This window comes from Mytilus trossulus, chromosome 13 (genome assembly GCF_036588685.1).
Source record: "Mytilus trossulus isolate FHL-02 chromosome 13, PNRI_Mtr1.1.1.hap1, whole genome shotgun sequence".
NCBI lineage: Eukaryota > Metazoa > Mollusca > Bivalvia > Mytilida > Mytilidae > Mytilus > Mytilus trossulus.
In genome coordinates, this window is record NC_086385.1 from 46,609,339 (window position 1) to 46,620,119 (window position 10,781).

The following is a 10,781-nucleotide window of genomic DNA, read 5'->3' on the forward strand; positions in this document are numbered from 1 at the left end:
ATAGCTTACTAGAAAGTAAACGATTTTGTCAATTGTTGAAGGCAGTTCGGTGACTTATTATTGTTACACATGTAATATCTAAGTCATTTGGTCTTGTAGACAGCTATTAGCAATCATACCATACCTTCTTTTCTTATACAATGTTTTTTAAGCAGTCCAATGATAGGATCTGATCGCATTAATAATTACTCATGTCGTGCTGGCAGCTTAGTTGTTGTTTTCCTTGAAATGACCAGCAGACTAAGTAGACAGCTAGGAATACTGTTCGAGTCAAATTGATCTTTTGTATTGCGATTTAGCGTTGGTCGTGAGAGGTCTCAACCGACCGTGTAAGGACTGTAAAGCCAGTCAAGGTCGTTAAAAACTTTCAACTCGTCGGAAGGTCTCAAACAAAAAGTTCTTGTTAAACATTATCACTTGGAAATGTATGCTTCGTAAGTTTCAGTCGATATCCTTAACATCATAACGAAATTCAATTCTTGGAAAGTCCGCACAGAGAACAACTCCAACTAATTATTAAACAAAGATATATTTTGTCTTTCACCTTTCAAAAACATTTTAGCTATTTAAAGATCGACTTAACACCTTTTGTAAAAAAAAAAGTTGGCCGTTTCGACTTACTTTTGAAATAAAAAAAGGTATACAAAAAGATGACCTTTTAGATCTGTTTTATTTTTGAAAACTGTATTAAAAAGTCATCAAAATGTAGTCAACATTGGACATTTTAGTCATCTCTTGAATATCTCAGAAGATATTTTTTCATGCAGTGGTATGAGTGAGAATACTCGTAGAAGTTCATGTTACGTGAGTACAGAATGTTCATATCGAGTGGCTGGGTCGATATTTGTTTTGCGCAAAGAATGAACACATTTTAGACAATACTTCTTCTGCGCCTCTTTATTTAAAAAAAACTGTAGGTATAATTTGCGTCAATAAAAAAAAATATATAATCGCACCAACTTTATTAATTTATTTATGTTTACATATACACAAATGTATATATATAGCCTCTGATTGTGACGGTAACAGACCAAATTCTAATGGAATAGAATGCAATTAAGCTATGTAAAGTATAATAGATTTGTTAGACACTTTTTGGACAACATTTATAAATACCGTCATCAAAAAAGTATCCCGCCTTATAAAGAAAACTACATGTACATAGGCGTGTCATTCAAATGATTGATTTAAATTAATAAAAGTATATCTAAATCTAATCAAGATCAAGATATAAACAAAGATAAAGAGGTGTGGTATGCGACACTTTAATACATACAACTTTACATTATATGATTACAACACATTTCCCTCAGAGAACAAAGGACAGTGATGCATGTAGATCATAAAAGATTATATAGGTCTATAAGTTTATTATATCTATAGATTGGGATTTGAAATGATCGAATAATCTTGTCCTTGCAACAGTTATTTTAACATGGTTAATACCAGTCAATACCTCGAGATCTGTTTACAAAAAGCTGATAGGGAGAATACCCGGATTCTACTGTACCTCGCAACACGCGAGATGTGCTCCGAAAACGGAAGAATCTACGTACATACACACATATAAAGCCGTCAGTACCAACAATAGACAGTTATCAAAGGTAACAGAATTATAATTTAATACGTCAGACGCGCGTTTCGTCTAACGAAGACTTATCAGTGACGCTCAGATCAAAATAGTTATTAAACCAAACAAATACAAAGTTGAAGAGCATTGAGGACCTAAAATTCTAACTAATTGTGCAAAATACGGCTTACAAGTCAGAAGAACAGAGATCGTTAACGAAAAGACGTCATTTTGAAAATATGCTTTTAAAGAAATATTTAAAGCTTAACCAGTTGAAACCAAAAAGGACATTGTTTGTATTGACATAGTTGTTACATGAAGGATTATGTTTTTTTTTGTCCTAGTCAGAATTTTTTTTTTAGTTTTACGACGCTTTCAATCAAATTATCTTTTTAACTGAAGAATTTAACCCTATAAGGTATGGGGGAAATCTGGAATCAGAAAACATAGTTTGTCATCTACTTGACCACCTATTTTATTCATCAAATTAGGGATCAGAATTTTTTTTTATAAAAAAACAGAAATATCAAGTTGAACTCAGTGAAATAAAATAGAATATCAAGGTAAAGATAAAAGGACTATCATGTAATACTAAATTAAAACTATTAAAATAATTAACAGATACAATTGAAGGTAAAAGGAATATCAAGTTGTACTTAATAAAAATGTCACAATGTTTTAATTAACTTATTTTTATGTGTTGCATACCAAATTTCTAAGATACTTCAAAATATACAGATAATTTTATCTTAAAGAATCCTGAAAGTAAACATCTCTCAATTCCCAATTTATTATTACCAGTAGGTCTGTCAAAAACCTAATCCCCGTACGGAGAAAATACTCCTGGTTTTAACTTTAACTCGCACATGTCTCACACGTGTCATTAATAATCATTAATTTAATTTCCAACATTCATAACTAAGTATGGTCTTTTATCGACAATAAAAGTTTAAGTTTAATAATGATCACTAAATATATCAATACACTTTAACCTAAACTCAATTAATTATCTTAAACACATATCAAACAACATTTTATTAATCTATAAAGTTTCTTTTCCTTGAGGATAATTTTTGATATATAAAATAATACTTGTTTAAATTAATTTTTACGTTTAAGATCTAATACTGAATTTTTCCCGAATTGTGTAGAGAGAGGAAAAAAACGCCCACAAGTGACGCATAACACAAAACTTAACAACTATAGCCTCACAATAAGGCCTTCAACAATGAGTATAAGCATAGACATAACTTGGGATATAATACATCCATGGTATGCGATATGATGGTCTGGATAGGTGACCCTTCCTTTCGTTTTTCTTTAATTTTCTAGACACTTTTTCTTTATTCTTTCTCTATTTTGTAAATTATTCACTACTCTTTATAGTTTAACACCCCATCATTCTCTATTCTTCATTTGTATTCCTTTATTTTGAATTTTTGAATTTCTATACTTTAAAACTCCATTCAAACTCTCAGATATCGTCTTTTATGTAGCGAATGTTTACATACAACGGAAACAAAATTATATTTGTCCATAAGACACAAAGACCAACTCGCAGTTTCTATTTTTCGATGATAAGTGAAATTGGATCAAACCCATAATTTGGCATACCAGTACTAGTATATCAAATTTGAAAAAAAATCCTCATCATAACAAACGTGGGCTCTTAGTTTCAAGTGAATGTGACCACAACTTACATGTTGATTCCCTAACATACGAAGACGTCCAACAAGATAGGGGACGAACGAATAAACAGGCGGACATACTCTTCATTTTTATAATGTATATTATCGTATATTCCACACAGCAAAATGGTAATATTCAACAAGATGATGCTTATCTATTTTGTACGATATATTTTTAAAGCATTATTATACATTTTTTTTGTAATTGAAAACAGATAGTTGAAAGCCTTCCAATTGATATTTCATCGTGTGTTTTTCTATGTTGTGATGTTATACTATTGTTTAAGAAAAAAGGTAGAAGGTTTGGTACCTTTAAAACATTTAATCCCTCTGCAAATGTTTGCACCTGTCCTAAGTCAGGATTCTAATGTACAGTAGTTGTCGTTTGTTTGTGTAATTTATACGTGTTTCTCGCTTCTCGTTTTTCATATACATGTAGATTAGACCGTTAGTTTACCCGTTGGAATAGTTTTACACTAGTGATATTGGGGCCCTTTATAGCTTGTTGTTCGGTGTGAGTCAAGGCTCCGTGTTGAAGGCCGTACAATGACCTATAATGGTTTACTTTTATAAATTGTTATTCGGATGGATAGTTATCTCATTGGCTCTTACACCACATCTTCCTATAGCTAAGGCCTGCATTCCATAAGAAACTCAACACAATTGGTATTTAATATTATAGGCCATCTTAATTGTTATCCGTAGTGTTTTGCGGCCTATTGTTTTTCTGAGCATATTTATTTTGATTGTTTTTAAGCACAATTGCGGAGTCATAACTTGATGGTCCATTAAGTAACCGTATTACCAAGAAACTTATGTCAATTGCGATATTTCGTATAAACAAAACAGTCGATTAACGTTACAAGCTAGAGCGCAATCATTCGCAATGCATTTTCCCGAAGATATGATACCACTGGTGTTTCGTATTGTTTCCCTCAAAGACTACACAAACTAGGGAAAAACGGTCAGTAGTTCCTGTTACTAGAAATGCCAGTGTTGCATTACAATGAAAAAAAATATATACATGGTCATGCGGCAAAAATTGACGTTAACTGCAGTTGAAAAAGATCGTCATTTTTTTAAGCTCAGTGAAAAGGCATATTTTTAATGGCTCCGACGTGTAGAAATGAGATATATTTTCTTTACTTTGTAAAATGTGAATATGATTTTCTGCATTTTTCAAATCAAATTGGATAAGTTTTCGATTAAATGTAATTCCAGTACTGTAACATCCAATCAGAAGCCGTATAGGATTCTATCCTGAGTACCATCTTGTAAACAATTGTAAACACAAATGGTGCTTTTGTTACTTATAAACACACCCTTCATAGTAAGTCTTCGTTATTTCTCTTGAGTGCGACGATATTGCAGTATAAAATCACAAACTAATGGTATTTATTTCAATCAATCCGGCCGTGCAAGGGCTGTATAGCCGGTCAAGGTCGTTACAAACTTCCATTTGTTGTTTCTATCAATTCACAAATTGTCCGTAAAAAAGACTCCAATGGACAATCTACATTTTTGTGTACCTTGTGTCGTGGTATAAACATGCATCTCCTTTTCCTTTCTATTTGGATCCAAATCGCCATGATATTTGACTTGTGTCGTGGTATGAAGAATTAAGGAATTGCGAAATACACATGCAATGATTGCAATCACTATTGTTTATTTGTTCTCATCTTGAACATGCATGAAAAATTTGCCACTGAACTTTAAGCAACCAACAATCGACCAATCATTTAATATGGTATATACTAGCAGCTAGCCTACAAAAACCAGTATGCATAAAATACATTTTCATCGTTATCATGAATAAAATTTTTGAGGACATTTCAAACACTGTCTACACTGAATAAATACGAATACAAAATTAAAAACATCATATGTATGTATATCTATCATATAGTTTTTCCGAGCACGTAAATAACACAATAAAATGTCAGTGTTCATTCCCGTCATGCCGTTTAACTGTGCAAATTATTATCATTAAAAGTCACACTGCATGACAAAATCTGTTTTTTTCTTTTTGTTTAGTCTATTTCATTATATGAATCTGATCCGATCATATTCTTTTAATACGTCATCAAAAACGTATTTGCTAACGTTACAGATTCACGTGGATACGTTATCATTGAGCCGAATCTGTTTATGTTTTTCTTCTGCAATTGTTATCACGACTGTCATTCATTTGGTTAACCATACTGCATCAGTGTTTTGGTGATTGTACTTCTTGATAAAGATAAAATGGAATTCTTGTTTTTGATTGAAATATGTCACATCATCTTGATCCATGGTATGTACTTAGTAACAAATAACAATTGCTCTAACTGCAAGACAAATTTCTTTAAGAACAGTATAAACACTGTCCATTCCAAAAATGTTAATTGAAGTCTGTCCACTAGGAGAAATCTTTCAGAAGATAAATGTTGTTAAGGTCATATATTTAAGACATACACTTTTTTCTTTCGACGTTTTAACAATGATATCAATTAATATATAAAAGTTAGTTTCTTATTTGTATACTGTTCTATAAAAAAAAACACAGCTTGGTCTGAAAAAAATACCTCGTAGAAAATATTTCAATTGTATACAAACAGGCAAAACGTTATTGATACAGTAGTAAACTAATTTTCATTGAATTGTTTAACCGGCCACTGACTTTCTACATAATAGTTGTGCTAATCGTATAGTTATATAGGAGAAACAGTACATAACTACGTCCCTTTGATAACGTTACCGTAAATTAAGAAATGTTTTCGATACTTTTATAATTTCGAGAAAAAAAGTTATCAAAAGTACCAGGATTATAATTTAGTACGCCAGACGCGCGTTTCGTCGACGAAAGTGCGACGGGATAGGTTTCACGAAAACAAAAACTCACATTTTAAATTTTGATAGCATTTTCTGTATGTAATATTTCTGAAATTGAAATAATTGATCATGAATTTGTCAATCAGAAGCATAAATGCACGGAAACATTTTTGAATATACAGGACTATTTCTTTCAACAACGAATTCTGTTGTTATCAAAAAGTAGTACAATTATAATGTCAATAAAGATGCTAATCTCAAATGAGACCTGGGTTTTCCAACTTGTTTAATAGACCGTTTGGTTTTGTCATTTTTTATGAATTTCCCCTTTTTTAAATTTATCTATCAGTTCAGGTACACAAAAGAAACATGATTCGCAATCATTAATAATAATACATGTACCTTGAACCTAGTAATGGTGCATGCACATTAAATAAATCTAGGTTGAACAATTTAAAGAACAAGTTTTATTTTTTAACCCACGCAAATTTACTTAAGGTCAAAACTATCGATTCGGCTATATTAATGAATGGGGGAATTCCGAGATATTTTCATTCGTTTTTTTGTTTATATCAGTTATTTAAACTTTAATCTTAAACTAGGGATCAAATCATAAACGGCAATATGCAATTAGGACATTGTATCTGTCTCAAAAGCATATCAATATATACCCTGATCCCATTTAACAATTGAATATTAAATAATATCATTAGATATTTGGCCATAGCACTTTCACCGGGCAGACAATGATAAATTAAAACGTAAATCGGACGAGTGACATTCTTAAATATATTTTAAATCCTATCATTTTATAAGCGATTATGTTGGTACCGTTTATACACCCCTGTGAAATTTTCAGAATGTATAAAAACATGACGTATATTATAACCTTCAATGATTTTCCAAACGTTTTGAATTGGGTTAAAAAAAATGTTGAGACAACTATTAGGAATATGTAATATGTGTTGTCTTGAAAAGCTGTTATAGTTTTTTTATACAATGATATCTTTTTTGTGAATTGAGTTGTCGAATTTTCTTAAATCATTCTTTCAAGATGAGCATCTATGTAATGCTTTAAATAGTAAAAAGCGTATGTTTACGTGGTCAACATTTTAGAACACATATGATAGGAAAGCGATCAAGAACCTGTTCTATTAAAGATGTTTATAAATGTCATTTTCTGTGTGATAAAAAACAAAAAAGCAAGTAAATGTGACCTTAACAATGTTTGTTTTTCTCGTGTAAACATCAAATACGGACAAATTACGTTATTTTGTTTTACCATTGCAAAATATATGTAGCAAGCGTATCATTTTTAAAATCAGTAAAATTTGATTTTCTATTCAACTTCTATTAAGCAGTTACTTAGTTTATTTGTTCATTTCTCTTTAAGCATTATAAACATGAAAGGTTGTTCTATAATCTAATCATTCGTTTTTGTCGAGCCTGCAACTTTTGTTGCAGAAAGCTCGACATAGGGATAGTGATCCGGCGGAGGCGGCGGCGGTGTTAGCTCACTTCTTAAAAGCTTTATATTTTAGAAGGTGGAAGACCTGGATGCTTCATACTTTGTATATAGATGCCTCATGTTACGAACTTTCCGTCAGTCACATGTCCAATGTCCTTGACCTCATTTCCATGGTTCAGTGACCACTTGAAAAAAAAGTTCAGATTTTTTGTAATGTTGAATTCTCTCTTATTATAAGTAATAGGATAATTATATTTGGTATGTGCGTACCTTGCAAGGTACTCATTCCCGTCAGACAGTTTTCACTTGACCTCGACCTCATTTCATGGATCAGTGAACAAGGTTAAGTTTTGGTGGTCAAGTCCATATCTCAGATACTATAAGCAATAGGTCTACTATATTTGTTGTATGGAATGATTGTAAGGTGTACATGTCTAGCGGGCAGATGTCATCTGACCTTGACCCCATTTTCATGGTTCAGTGGTCAAAGTTAAGTTTTTGAGTTTTGTTCTCTTTATCTAATACTATAAGCCATATGTTAACTATATTTGGTGTATAGAAATATTTAATGATCTATGTTAGTGGCGCAGGTTTTATTTGACCTTGACCTCATTTTCATGGTTCATTGATCAGTGTTAATTTTTGTGTTTTGGTCTATTTTTCTTAAACTATAAGTAATAGGTCAACTATAATTGTTGTATAGAAACATTGTTAGCTGTATAATGTCTGGCTGGCATGGTTAATCTGACCTTGACCGCATTCTCATGGTTCATTGGTCTTTATTGAGTTATCTTGGCTAATGTTAAGTTTATGTGACAGTTGTAATAAAGCTTTATACTTAGTACTACTATCAACATAATATCAATGATAAGTTAAGAAGGCGAGACATTTCAGTGTGTGCACTCTTGTGTCAATAGAACATAGAATAGAAGTTACTAATACAATACTCTGCATCGTATTCACCATACATTGAATATATAATATAGGAACATCCAATAATAAGAATACAGCGATTCACATTCAATATAGTCTAATATTTTTTTTTAGGGTTATTGCATTGGAATAACTTGAAAGCTCTTTTCAAGAATCCTATTTTATCAATCTTTTATTTTGGAAAGCTTTAAGGAATATCTTTTCTACAATATGGTTTCTTCAATATGGTTTCTTCAATATGGTTTCTTCGATATGGTTTCTACAATATGGTTTCTTTAATATGGTTTCTACAATATGGTTTCTTCAATATGGTTTCTACAATATGGTTTCTACAATATGGTTTCAATTTGTCTAAACATGTTATTGATGATTTCCTGATTATCGTAACGTATATACGTATATACTAGCAATTTTTAACGGTCTTGAAAATGAGTAGCAAACACCCTAAAATGAAAAAATAACTAGAATCTAAGTAAAAAAGGGTACCAAAACATAACTTAAGGATGTTTGCTACTCTGTTTAAAAATAACAAGCTTTTAAAAAGACTGTTATCAATTGGTAGTATATAAATAAAGAAAAAATTAAAGAAGAAAAATGTGGAGGGTCTGTGTGCTTTTTCTCGAGATATAAGCCATAAAAACTATGAAAGAATAACAACGATTTTATAAGATTTTGAAATATGTCTTTTTGAACTTTATGTTACAAAATTATGAATAGACAAGTAGGGGTTAATGGGCAAAATTTTGAATGGCAATACATGGATATAACCAGAAGATTCCGAAAATCTGGCAAAAATTCAAAAAATAGAGGAGCAAACTTTCTTAAGACGGGCATAAGTTACACAACCTGGGAAGTACGTCAACAAATAAGTATAAAGTAAAATAAGTTGAAAAACTTGTGTCTAATCCGTTTGTCATTTTTGAACAATAAATGATGTTTAAACTAAATTAAAAAAATGAGACCGATGAAGCTGTGTCTGTTGTTTCTTTATTGTTTAGGTCTGGAGGATATTATTAATGGAACCAAATCAAAAAAAGTTTGGATTGTTAACGAAGAGAAAATCATAAATTTATCGGAATCATAAATTAGATGATCTGAATTATAAATTAGATGATCTGACTTGTTTGATATTTTTGTTTTCTGAGAAGTGTATGCAGGAACTCAGACTCATTTGAGAAATAGAAAGAGGTCAGTAAAGAGAGGTGCACAATGCGTTCACATGGGCATGCCGACAATTTGTTGAATTTTTAACTCCAAATTCTAAAATATGTTGTCAATAAGAAATTCTAGCATACTAAACACTTGTTCCTCGATGTAGCATTTTTTTGTCGCAATTAACAAAATATGACTTATGGTATCCTTAAGTAATGAATTTATATCGTATGCTATAATTTTGATATTGGAGAGAATTGTGGATTATTCTTTTATACAATTTGATATGAATAATGATGAAACGCAGGTAAGAAATTTTGGCCACATAGTCGCGTGCTTGTCTCAATTGTGGAATATTTTCATCGGTTATAATAGATTATCGATGATCATCTCAACGAGATTTTTTTATCGCTTGAGCCGGAACAGCGAAAGCGAGAAAGGCAATCAAGTTGAGATGATCAATGATAATCTATTCATCGCTATTTTACCTATGACGACGTTGTCAAGTTCACGTCATTTTCGTTAGCAACGCCAAGTGCCTGCTTAGTTTCTAGCATATATCTAAGATAGCTGCATAGCTTGACGAAAATCCAAGTTGATTTGAAAAAGTTATTAAAAAAATAAAGTGTACTATCTCTATTTTGTTCGAACTGCAAATTCTAGCTTTTTTTTACCTAGATTAATTTAATTCTTAAATTTTACAGCAATACAACAAAAAACTGAATGACATGGGATTCAGTAAGCTTAATATATATCTAAGATAGCTGCATAATTTGATGAAAATTCAAGTAGATTTGAAAAAGTTATAAAAAAATTAAAGATGCATATCTGCATTTATATATATTAATTTTTATTTTTACCTATTGTATAATAAAAAATTTAAATTTCACAGAAATAAATAAAAAGCTTGAATTTTGTAAGATCAATATTTAATTTAGTTAGATGGGCTGATTTACACCAGTCAAAATTAAATTAATCGAGACAGGTTGAGACTGGTTAAGACTGAGTCGAGACTTGTCAAGACAGGTCGAAACAGGTCAAGCCTTGGTCAAGACCATTTCAGACTACACAAAGATCATCCAGTACCGATTCAGACTTATTAAGTTAAGTCGAGACCTAGTCGAGTACACTTTAGTACAGTTAAGTACAGTTGAGACAA